The sequence below is a fragment of the Myotis nattereri genome (genome assembly GCF_964212035.1).
Source record: "Myotis nattereri genome assembly, chromosome: 1".
NCBI lineage: Eukaryota > Metazoa > Chordata > Mammalia > Chiroptera > Vespertilionidae > Myotis > Myotis nattereri.
In genome coordinates, this window is record NC_138075.1 from 78,792,223 (window position 1) to 78,804,572 (window position 12,350).

Genomic DNA, 12,350 nt, shown 5'->3' on the forward strand with positions numbered 1-12,350 from the left:
TCTATCCACTGAGCCAAACCAGTTAGGGCTAGAATAGCTTGGGTATGTGAATCTACTTTTATCAACCATAAATTTTATTAAATTTAAATGTATTCTGAGTGTTAGGTTTGATCAAATAATTGAATTATGCCCTAACCGGTTTGGCTCAGTGGATAGAGTGTCGGCCTGCGGACTGAAGGGTCCCAGGTTCAATTCCAGTCAAGGGCATGTACCTTGGTTGTGGGCATATCCCCAGTAAGGGGCGTGCAGGAAGCAGCTGATCCATGTTTCTCTCTCATCGATGTTTCTAACTCCCTATCCCTCTCCCTTCCTCTCTGTAAAAAATCAATAAAATATATTTTAAAAAAATAATAATTGAATTAATATCCCTCCCCTTGGAACTGACCTTCAGGCCACTTCACAATGAACATTTCCTTTCACTTAGCCCACATTCTACTTGCTAGAACCATTATCTCTTCCCTCCAGGCCTTCCCAATATCTGCACAGAGAATTCTCTGCCCATAAAAAGCCTGCCAAAAGTCCTTTATAAACCTCTGACTCCCATCTTTGGGAGCTGATGCCATTTGGGGCTCAGCCTATCTGGAATCCAGATGACCTAATAAATTTATAATCCCTTACCACTTTGGCCTCATGAGTTCCTCCTTCGGGGACCTTAACACTAAGTATTTTTGATGAAAATTTGCATCTGAATTGAGATGTGCTATAAGTATAAAATATATACTAGACTTCAAAATATTAATATGAAAAAATGAATGTAAACTATCTCATTAAGAATTTTAATATTAATTACATGCTAAAATACTATTTTTTAATAAATTGAGCTACATAAAATGTTTTTCTTAAATTAATTTCATCTTTTTCATTTAAAATTTTGAACATAATCATTAGAAAATTTTAAATTACATATGTGGCTAACATTATATTTCTAGTTCTCTCATTATAAAACACTCACTGGATGGACTCAATAGCAGAATTGTGGTAACAGAGAGAAAAAGCAGGAAACTTGAAAATAGTCCCAGAAGGAGATGAAAAAGCCTGCGGTGCTGAAAATGTTTAAAGAAATAATGGCTAAACAATTTCCAAACTTGATGAAAGACATATACCTACAGATTCAAGAAGGTAAAGGAATCCTCAGGTAGGAAAACCAGCAAACAACAAAGAAACAAGGAAATTTACATCCAGGCACCTCATAATCCAACTGCTGTAAACTAACGGCAAAGAAAAAGAAACCCTACAATAGCAGGAGGAAAAACAATGTATTATCTATAGGGGACAATAATGCAAATTGCTGTCGATTGCTTAGGAGAAACTGTGGAACCAGAGGAAAGGAAGTGACACAGCATTTTAAAAAGTGCTGAAAGAACAATAACTGTCAACCCAGAATTCTCTTTTCAGTGAAAATATCCTTCAGAAGTGAAGGTGAAATAAAGACATTCTCTTATAAAGGAAAACCAAGAAGCCACAGCCAGCAGATCTGCTCCAAGAAAACTGCTAAAGGAACTTCTTCAGACAGAAGAACAAGAATACAAGAAGGAAATTTGAAACAACAGGAGTGAAATAAGGGGAACAGAAATGATAAGTACTTATAAATGTAATAGACTATTCTTCTCTTAAGTTCTTAAAAATATGTTTGATGGTTGAAATTCTAACATTGTCTGATGGGATTTTCAATGTATATACAAGTAATATATAAGACAACTATAGTACAAAGTAGGGAGGGTAAGGGATCCTATAAGGTGATAAGTTTTCTACATTTCAATTAACATGGTAAAATGATGATTCTAAGTGGACAATAAAAAGTTACATATTTTGTAATATTGGAGCAACCAGTAAAAAAAAGAAACTATACAAAGATATAGTAAAAAAACAACTTATTCAAACAACTCAAAAGAATGCAGATATAAGAAAACTAGTTTCCTATACACACAGAACACTCTGACACCAAATATGTAGGCTTTCAACACCAAGCAATTCTGATTTCCTGTGGGCACCAACTGGGTACCCTACAATTGTATTCTGAAACTAACTACCCAGAGTTAGGGCAGACCCAACAGGTTAAAGGCTCAGTCCCAAAAATTGCCTCCCACTTCAGATGCCAATTATAAGACTGTGCCTCCCATATTTCTGACTGACCAGCTTTTTTAAGATGCTGCCACAAACCTCTCCTCAATTTGTATAATTCTCCCATATATGCAAATTAACCCTCACAAGATGGCTGCCTATGACCAGGTCAGCAGGGTGTTAATAAGGGACAACCAAACAACTGAACAGCAGGCTGCGTGGGGCGAACAGGCCAGAGGGGGGATGTGCAGTTAGAGGCAACCAGGCTGGCAGAGGGGGGCAATTGGAGGCGACCAGGCCAGCAGGGGGGCAGTTAGGGGCGATCAGGCCGGCATGCAGAGGCAGTGAGGGGCAATCAGGCCAGCGGGGGCAGGGGGCAGTTAGGGGCAACCAGGCAGGCAGGCAGGTGAGCGATTAGGAGCCAGCAATCCAGGATTGTGAGAGGGATGTCCGACTGGATTGTGAGAGGGATGTCCGACTGCCCAGATCGGGCCTAAACTAACTGTAGGACATCCCCCAAGGAGTCCTGGATTGGAGAGGGTGTAGGCTGGGCTAAGGGGACCGCCCCCACCCATGCACGAATTTTGTGCACTGAGCCTCTAGTTTGTTATAATAGTTAATAGAATTTGGGGAAACACTTTACTTACTATTATCAGTTTATTATAAAGTATACAACTCAGGAACAGATCAATGGAAGAGCTGCATTGAAAAGGGTATGTGGGAAGGGGCAAGGGAGGAGCTTCTCAGGGCATGCCAGCCTCCCAGCACCTCCACATACTCCCAGCTCTGAAGCTCTCTGAACCCCTTCTTCTAGGGTTTTTCGAAGTTTCATTATGTAGGCATGATTGATCAAATCATTGGCCATTGAAAATAAAGTCATTCTTTAGCCCCTCACCTCTCCCCAGAGGTAGGGTGTGGGGCTGAAAATCCCAACCCTCTAATCAGTAGTAGTTCCTCTGGCAACCTGTAAGAGTCACCTCATTAGCATACAGACAGACACTTCTGGCTATGGAGAGTCTGAGTTTTAGGAGCTCTGCGCCAAGAACTGGGAGAGCTGGCCAAACATATATTTCTTATTATATCATCACATCACAGCAAGAAAGGGGAACCAGAAGCAAAGCACAGAGGGAACAAGCAAAAACAAATTTATAAAATGCTATACCCTAATCCAAACATATTACATTGGAAAAGGTGTGGAAGTATATTCAAATTGAAAAGAGTCTTGAAAAGTCATTGGGACTGGAGAAGAGGCAACATGTTAAGAGAAAGTTTTTAATGTATAATTTTAATACTTGACAAAAATGTATTTATGTATTACTTCATCATTAAAAATAAATGGAATTGAATTAATTTTAAAAGAACATATTGTTTTACAGTGTGCTGATGATATCATCTGGGAATTGGACATTTTTAGGTCTCCTGACTCTGAAGTGTGACCAGCTGTTTTCAGCATCATTTGTCAAATGAAGTTAAGTGCCATTTATCTTCTAGTCCCATTTTCCTGCCCCTTCTCAAACTTAAATCATCAGGTCTGGAGCCCTATAACCCTACAGATTATGTATCCAATCTCCCTTTCCTGTACCCACCCCAACATCATACCACTTTTCTAGACTTTAATATTTTCAAAATTTTAAATATTCCCAGCTCTGGCTTTTATATTAAATACTAGTAGCCTGGTGCACAAAATTCGTGCACTGGGGTGGGGGGGGGAAGGGGCCCCTCAGTCTGGCCTTCACCCTCTCCAATCTGAGACCCCTCAGGGAATGTCCAACTACCTGTTTGTGCCCACACTTTTAACAGATAACAGCTCCATTGTTGTTTCTTTCTTATGCTTAAAACCATTGGAATTAGTAGGTATTCAAAGTGTGTATACATTTTGGGGGGACACCCTGTATATCTCTTGTCAGCGGTGAAAGAAACCAACAGCAGATTTGGAACCCCCAGACAGGGAACCTCGCTCACTCCCCACATGTCTCCCCATTTCACTTTCCACCTTCGTGGGCAGCAGGAGAATCAACATTTTCTCTCATTAATTTGGAAAAGCATGTCCTGTCACCTGCTGCCCGGCAGGAGTGCACTAAGCCCCAAGCAAGCAAGGCTCAGTCAGGGCAGCCTTCGCTCATGGGTGTTGGCACCCAAAGTGCACATTCCTCCTCTACAGTCACCCCAACTATCCCACTGTTTCACTGAGAGGACGGAATTCCTCTCCGCCTCTGGGTTCTTGATCTTGAATGCTGACCGAAGGCACCTCAGCGAGGGCTGCCTGTGCACACCAGGTGTGTCTGTCTGCACCTGCTCCTGCCTCAGCACCTGCATTAACCCCCCAGAGGTAATATCGTAGCTGCACTGGCCTCCGTGGGAACAGGGCATCACCACTCCGCCCTCTCACTGTCATCTCACAGGCGCCCACCCTCAGCACCCAGAACACCCAGACACTCTCCAAAGGATGTGAACGCATCAGCGGGGATGTGTGCACATCCTGTGGGGGTGTTAGGCATGCCAGGTTGATGGAAGTTCGGTGGAGAGGCGGGGGGAACTTGTGCACACCTTGGTTTGCAACTGTTGCAGGTGCGGGAGGGTGACAGTGTGCTGGGGGATGTTCGCACACCAGGGGGGATGTGCACACCAGAGGCCTCTGGCTTTGCAGATCCACAAACCCCCGTGGTGCGGCCAGGAGGACATCAGTCTGGCCCGCCACGGTGGCTGTCCCTGAGATCCTGCACCTTCTGGGCCAGGAGGCAGATCTTGCAGCCACTCCTGGGCGCTGATGGCCTGCAGGCGCTACTTCAGCTCAGCCTGCAGGCTCTGCTTGGTGCGCTCACAGCTGTCACCACTGCCATGTGGGGAGTACAGGCTGCCCTCCGCTGCTCACCTGCCCAGAGTGACTGGGGCTGGGCAGAAGCCAGGCATCCTGCCCTGCCCAATCCAGACCGATCCGCCCCTGTGCGAGCTGCCGCCCCTCTCGGAAGGGTCATGGATCCGGGTCCCAGGACCGCGGACAGCCTCAAGTGCTGCCCCCCGCCTGGCAGGGTCACAGATCCGTGTCTTGGTCCCGTGGACATCCTCAAGCACTGACCCCCACCCGGCAGGGTCACAGATCCGGGTCCCGGGACTGCGGACAGCCTCAAGCGCTGCCCCTCGCCAGCCAGGACATGGATCCGGGTCCCAGACCGCCGACAGCCTCAAACACTGCCCCCCACCCGGCAGGGTCACAGATCCGGTCCCGGACTGCGGACAGCCTTGCCCGCTGCCACCTGCCTTCAGTATGCAAATTAGCCACCATCTTGTTGCTTCAGGGTGGGGGTCCCCACTGGGGTGCCTGGCCAGCCTGGATGAGGGGATGATGGCTGTTTGCAGCTGGTCACACCCCCTTCAGGGTGGGGGTCCCCACTGGGGTGCCTGGCCAGTCTGGGTGAGGGGCTGAGGGCTGTTTTCAGGCTGGCGGGTGACTGAAGCTCCCGACCTCTCCTTTTTTTCTTTTTTCTTTTTTAATTCTGGGATTTATTTACCTTCTATGGCTGTCACTGGAGCTGAGAGCCGGCTTTAGCTCTGAGGCTCGGCTCCAGCTCTGAGACCTCGGCTGCTGAAAGCAGGTACTGGGTTTGTTTGGGTTCTATAATTGAAACACTGTTGCGATCCTGCTGGCTAAAGCCCGGCTGGCTGAAAGCAGGTTTCTGGAGTTTGTTTAAGTTCTATAATTGCAACATAGTTGCTTAGAGTTGCAGCTCAGAGGCTGGCAGCAACAGGCAGGGAACCTTGGCTTCCTCCATCACTGGAGCAAGCAAGCCTCCTGTTCACTTCAGCTGCCTGGCTGCCGGCCGCCATCTTGGTTGGCAGTTAATTTGCATATCGCCCTGATTAACCAATGGGAAGTGTGTCGGAGCTATGGTTAATTACCATGTTTGTCTATTATTAGATAGGATTTCTGGCAGTTTTTCCATTGCCATTTTTGATGTAGCTTTAGAGCAGTGGTTTTCAAATTGTAGGTCTCAACCAGTAGTGGGTCATAAAACTAATGCGGTGAGTCTCAAATCACATTTCTTTTTAAAGAAAAGAAACAGAATAGAAAATATCTGAGTACACTAAAACTATAGTGTCAGTGAAAATTGTTTTGTGAAGTGTGTGTGCGTGTGTGTGTGTGTGTGTGTATGTGTGTGGTGGGTTGTAATGGAAAATGTACTTCTCTGGGTTAAGGTAAAGGAAGTTGAAGGGAGAGGAGGAGAAAAAAGTTTAAAAAACACTGTTTTAGTGAAAGCATTTAGAAGAAATTTGATGCAATTTACTTTCTTTCCTTCTGATACTTACGCAATGCTTGTTTAGTTCATAGCCAACAGATTCTTATCTACAAAGACCCAGAATTGTTAAGAAACTGGAAATTTTACAAATGATGCCATCTAGTCAATCAATACTTATTTATCATCTATTATGTGCTAGGCCTCAGTGAAAGACTCTTCAAAAATGTCAGGGGACACCCCCCCCCCCATAATCTCTTGAATGGAATATGAACAAAAATAAACAAGGTGTTTGCACAGAGATTTAAGCTGGTTTTGTAATACGATGAGCACAGGGAGGTCCCTGTGAGAGAACAGGGAACAATCAAGCATACATACCAAGACTCACTGTCTATGCCTCAGGCTGGTGGGAGGCTGGAAATGATTGCAGGAGCAGAATAGGCCACCAAGGTGGTAACACAGTTTCATCCCCTGGATGGGGATCCAAACCTTCAGAGGCAAGAAAATATTTTCTTTACTTAGGCTTGTCGCTACCCCCTATTGCAGTAGCCTTGAATAAAGCCTTTTTTGTGCAGGGCCAGCTCAGCCAAGGGTTCAGTGAGCCTGAGCGGGGGGATGGAGGGAGGGGTGGCGGCAAAGGATGTAGAAAAGACAGACAAAGAGAATAAGCTGGGTCTAGTGGATCTCCTGTGCCTGGTTGAGGCCACAGAGAGAGATCCATTCGGCAAACTGAGCCTTTATTTTATAGCCAGAGGTAAACAAGGTAGCGTTCACCATAGTGTTCACAATGTTCTTGTGAGTTTCACTTGTTTTGGCAGCACTTCCTGCATCTCCCTCAGCCCATTAGCTACCCAGATAGGATCTAAGGGGCGTCATAAGGTCAAGCCTAATTATGCTAAGAGGGTTGTGCCCTCTAAACTGGGACTTGTTTGTGGCTTTCCCAATAGGTCAGTCTGAGGTTTAACCCTATAGCCACTCCCTACACTTTGTTTAATTTTGTCCAGGGAAATTTTTGCTTTTACACAGCCAGGGGGGAAAAATACTTGGACTAACATATGCCGAAGCAATTTCTTCACCGATACAGCACCTAGGGCAGTGGTTCTCAACCTTCCTAATGCCGCGACCCTTTAATACAGTTCCTCATGTTGTGGTGACCCCCCAACCATAGAATTATTTTCGTTGCTACTTCATAACTGTAATTTTGCTACTGTTATAAATCATAATGTAAATATCTGATATGCAGGATGTATTTTCATTGTTACAAATTGAACATAATTAAAGCATAGTGATTAATCACAAAAACAATATGTAATTATATATGTGTTTTACGATGGTCTTAGGTGACCCCTAAAGGGGTCGCAACCCACAGGTTGAGAACTGCTGCACTAGGGCAATGGAAACTAAAGAGAAATAAACAAATGGGACTACATCAAAATAAAAACCTTTTGCACAGCAAAGAAACCATCAACAAAACAACAAGAAAGCCCACTGCATGGGAGAACATATTTGCCAATGTTATTACCGATAAGGGTTTAATCTCCAACATTTACAGGGAACTCATACAACTTAAAAGAAAGATAAACAACCCAATCAAAAAATGGGCAACAGACCTAAATAGATACTTTTCGAAAGAAGACATAAGGAAGGCCAAGAAACACATGAAAACTTGCTCAAAGTCACTAATCATCCGAGAGATGCAAATCAAAATGACAATGCAGTACCATCTCACACCTGTCAGAAGGCTATCATCAACAAATCAACAAATAACAAGTGCTGGTGAGGATGCAGAGAAAAAGGAACCCTCGTGCACTGCTGGTGGGAATGCGGACTGGTGCAGCCACTGTGGAAAACAGCATGGAGTTTCCTCAGAAAACTAAAAATGGAACTCCCATTTGACCCAGTGATCCCACTTCTAGGAATATACCCCAAGAAACTAGAAACACCAATCAGAAAGGGTATATGCACTCCTATGTTCATAGCGGCACAATTCACCATAGCTAAGATTTGGAAACAGCCTAAGTGCCCATCAGCAGATGAGTGGATTAAAAACCTGTGGTACATCTACACAGTGGAATACTACGCTGTGGAATTCTTACCATTTGCAACAGCATGGATGGAACTGGAGAGCATTATGCTAAGTGAAATAAGCCAGTCAGAGAAAGATAAGTATCACATGATCTCACTCATTTGTGGATTATAATGAACAACATAAACTGATAAACAAAACAGATCCTGAGACAGAGAAGCATCTATCAGACCATCAAACCTCAGTAGGGGAGAGTGGGGTAAGGGGGAGAGATCAACCAAAGGACTTGTATACATGCATATAAGCCTAACCAAGGCCACAGACACCACGTGGGTGAGGGCACGAGTGGAGGGGTTGAGGGTGAGGGGAAAATGGGGGGATAAGGACACATATGTAATACCTTAATAAAGAAAAATAATTTTTTTAAATACTTGGACTAGGGATCAGGAAGCTGGATCAAGCTTCCCTCTGCTCATAAATTATAGGGACTTTAGGAAAAGCATTTCACCTCAAACTTTAGAGGTTGAAAAAGATCATCTTCAAGGTCTCTTCCAGCACCTCGGGTTTTTGATGGCCAGGTATGCTTGATTGACACAAGGGAAAAGTATAAATGCTCGGAGACACACAGAGAGATTTAAATCTGGTGGGTTGTCATGATAGCTGAACAATTAAAAGCATGAAGGACTAACTAGAGCAGTGGTTCTCAACCTTCCTAATGCCGCGGCCCTTTAATACAGTTCCTCATGTTGTGGTGACCCCCAATTTCATTGTTACAAATTGAACATAATTAAAGCATAGTGATTAATCACAAAAACAATATGTAATTATATATGTGTTTTCCGATGGTCTTAGGCTACCCCTGTGAAAGGGTCGTTCAACCCCCAAAGGGGTCAGGCCCACAGGTTGAGAACCGCTGAACTAGAGCATACACAGTCACACTGCTCTTCCCTGGTCCTTAGAGGACTGAGCGGCTGTTAGGAAGCATGACTGAGGCCCATGGTGGAAAACCCTTTTGTGTCTAGAGCAGTGACAAACTCCAAGATGCTACCCATCCCCAGAGACACTTGTTTGCAGGAGGCCACTTTAAAACATTCTTTCTTTACAGGTTCTTTTTAATTGTCATAAACACTGCTTTGTTCTATCACGGGTCAGACACCACGACAGCTGGTAGAACAAGAAGGGTCAGAGCAGAGATAAAGACCCAGATAAACAGTTAAGGGATTGTGATGACCACTTCATGCTACTTAACTCGCTGTGCACTGTTACTGTAAAAACAAACAAACAGCACTATCGACTCATTCTTCTAACACAGAAGCATCATTCGTTCATCTGGAAGAAACATTTGAGAACCTACAGTGTGCCAGACACTGAGCTGGTTAGTGGGGACGAAGCTAATATAATCAAGATCTTACATTTCCGTGGGGAGCCAGACCTTAAATAAATAATTACACAAATAAATTTCAATATGATAAAGTAAACGATGATAAGGTGGGGCTAGCTTAGTCAAAAGGATCTGAGGAGGCTTCCTTAAATTGAAGAAGTTAAAAATAAGCGGTGGTGGTGAAGATGTGGAGAAATTGGAACCTTTGTGCATTGCTAATTAGAATGTAAAATGGTGCAGCTGCTGTGGAAAGCAGTATGGAGGTTCCTCAAAAATTAAACATACAGTTACCATATGATCTAGAAATTCCACTTCTGAGTATACTCCTTACAAATTGGAAGCAGAGTCTCAAATTTCTATAGTAGCATTATTCACAATAGCCAGAGGGTGAAAGCGGTGCAAGTGTACATCAATGGATGAATGGATTAAAAAATGTGGTATATGCATACAATGGAATATTATTTCGCCTTTAAAAGAAAGGAAATTCTGGGAGAGAAACCAAGATGGTGGCATAGGTAAACACCTGAAATTGCTGCCTCGCTCAACCACTTCAAAAATACAACTAAAAGACAAAACGGACATCATCCAGAACCACAGGAAGGCTGGCTGAGTGGAAATTCTACAACTAGAAGGAAAGAGAAAAGAACACTGAGACTCAGAGGAGGTGCAGAAGTAAAGTGCAGAGGTACGGAGGCGCACGTGGAAAGGGCTGGCAACTGAGGACGCAGTTGTCTTTTTCAATCGGGAGGGAGTCTCAAGCTCCTGAGTGCTCTGACTCCAGTTCTGGGCAAGTCTCTGGGGACCCAGACTCATACGGGGAGAAACTGGACTGTCTGGCATCAGTCGGAACTCGAGGGCAGCTTTCTCTAAGACAGGGGAGGGCAAACTTTTTGACTCGAGGGCCACAGTGGGTTCTTAAACTGGACCGGAGGGCCGGAACAAAAGCATGGATGGAGTGTTTGTGTGAACTAATATAAATTCAAAGTAAACATCATTACATAAAAGGGTACGGTCTTTTTTTTTTTTAGTTTTATTCATTTCAAACGGGCCGTAGTTTGCCCACGGCTGCTCTAAGAGGTGCTTGCAGAGATTACCGGGACACTGAGAGGCGGGACCCCTTAGGGTAGGACTGAGGATCTGCCATAGCTGTTTGCTCCACCCTGTTGATTCCCTGAGACCCCGCCTCACCCAACTGTGCACAGAGGCTTTTGCATATGAAAGGCCTGGCCCTTTGCAATCTGAAAATTATCTAACAAACTGCAGCTGGGTCAGAGAGACCCAGAACTTCCAAAACAAGGCCCAAGGCCCCACAGCAGCTTGCATTGCTTCACAGCTGGGCCTCATCTGGGCACCTCCAAACACCAAACAAAGAAGAGGAATCTGCAGATCTCTCTGTAGCTCCTGCTGGGTAGCCTCAGGCAGAGGCTAAATTAGCACTTCCTTAGAGATCCAAGAGCCAGTGTACCCAGTGGTTAGAGAGGGACCATCCAGATTACAACTTCTCAGATCCATAAGGGAACCACTCAGGGGGGCAGACACAGTGAGCACCAAAGCCCCACTGAAGCAAGTCTTTCCCCAGAAGGGTGTCTCCAGCACAGAAGTTCTCCCACTGTAGACACAGCTGATTCTCACAGCCAATTGGCCTAGAGGTCAATTCCTCCCAGTGATACCTACAACAATCAAGGCTTAATTACAACAAGACTGTGCACAAAGCCCACAAAGGGGTGCACCAAGAGTGTCCACCTCAGGTAATTGGGGAGGCTGAGCCACTGTGCCCTATAGGACACCTAGCAAAGAAAGCCACTCTATCAACACAAGGAAGCAGCCAAAATGCGGAGACAAAGAAACAGGTCACAAATGACAGAAATGGAGGAAAGCAAACTACTGGATATAGAGTTCAAACCCACACTTTTAAGGTTTTTCAAGAATTTTCTAGAAACCGCCGAAAAATTCAGTGACCCTCAAGAAATCTAGTAAGACCCTCGAGGATATGAACACGGACCAACTAGAAATTAAGCATACACTGACTGAAATAAAGACTATTATACAGAGTTCCAACAGCAGACTAGAGGATAGCAAGAATCAAGTCAAAGATTTGAAATCTGAGGAAGCAAAGATCACCAAACTGGAAAAACAAAAAGAAAAAAGAATCCAAAAATGTGAAGATAGTGTAAGGAGCCTCTGGGACAACTTCAAGCGTACCAACATCCGAATTATGGGGGTTCCAGAAGAAGAGAGAGAGCAAGATATTGAAAACCTATTTGAAGAAATAATGACAGAAAACTTCCCCTACCTGGTGAAAGAAATAGACTTACAAGTCCAGGAAGCACAGAGAACCCCAAACAAAAGGAATCCAAAGAGGACCACACCAAGACACATCATCATTAAAATGCCAAGAGCAAAAGACAAAGAGAATCTTAAAAGCAGCAAGAGAAAGACCGTCAGTTACCTACAAAGGAGTACCCATACGACTGTCAGCTGATTTCTCAACAGAAACTATGTAGGCCAGAAGGGAGTGGCAAGAAGTATTCAAAATGATGAATAGCAAGAACCTACAACCAAGATTACTTTACCCAGCAAAGCTATCATTCAGAATTGAAGGTCAGATAAAGAGCTTCACAGATAAGAAAAAGCTAAAAGAGTTCATCAC

The 12,350-nt window shown here is 44.3% G+C and overlaps 1 protein-coding gene across 1 annotated transcript in view; it reads left to right on the plus strand.

Moving 5' to 3' along the window:
- The window catches only part of LOC308522769 (dehydrogenase/reductase SDR family member 2, mitochondrial-like), a gene marked incomplete at both ends in the record, with an annotated part of 60,915 nt that overhangs the window by 47,542 nt on the left and 1,023 nt on the right, over positions 1-12,350 (plus strand). The window lies entirely within an intron of this gene.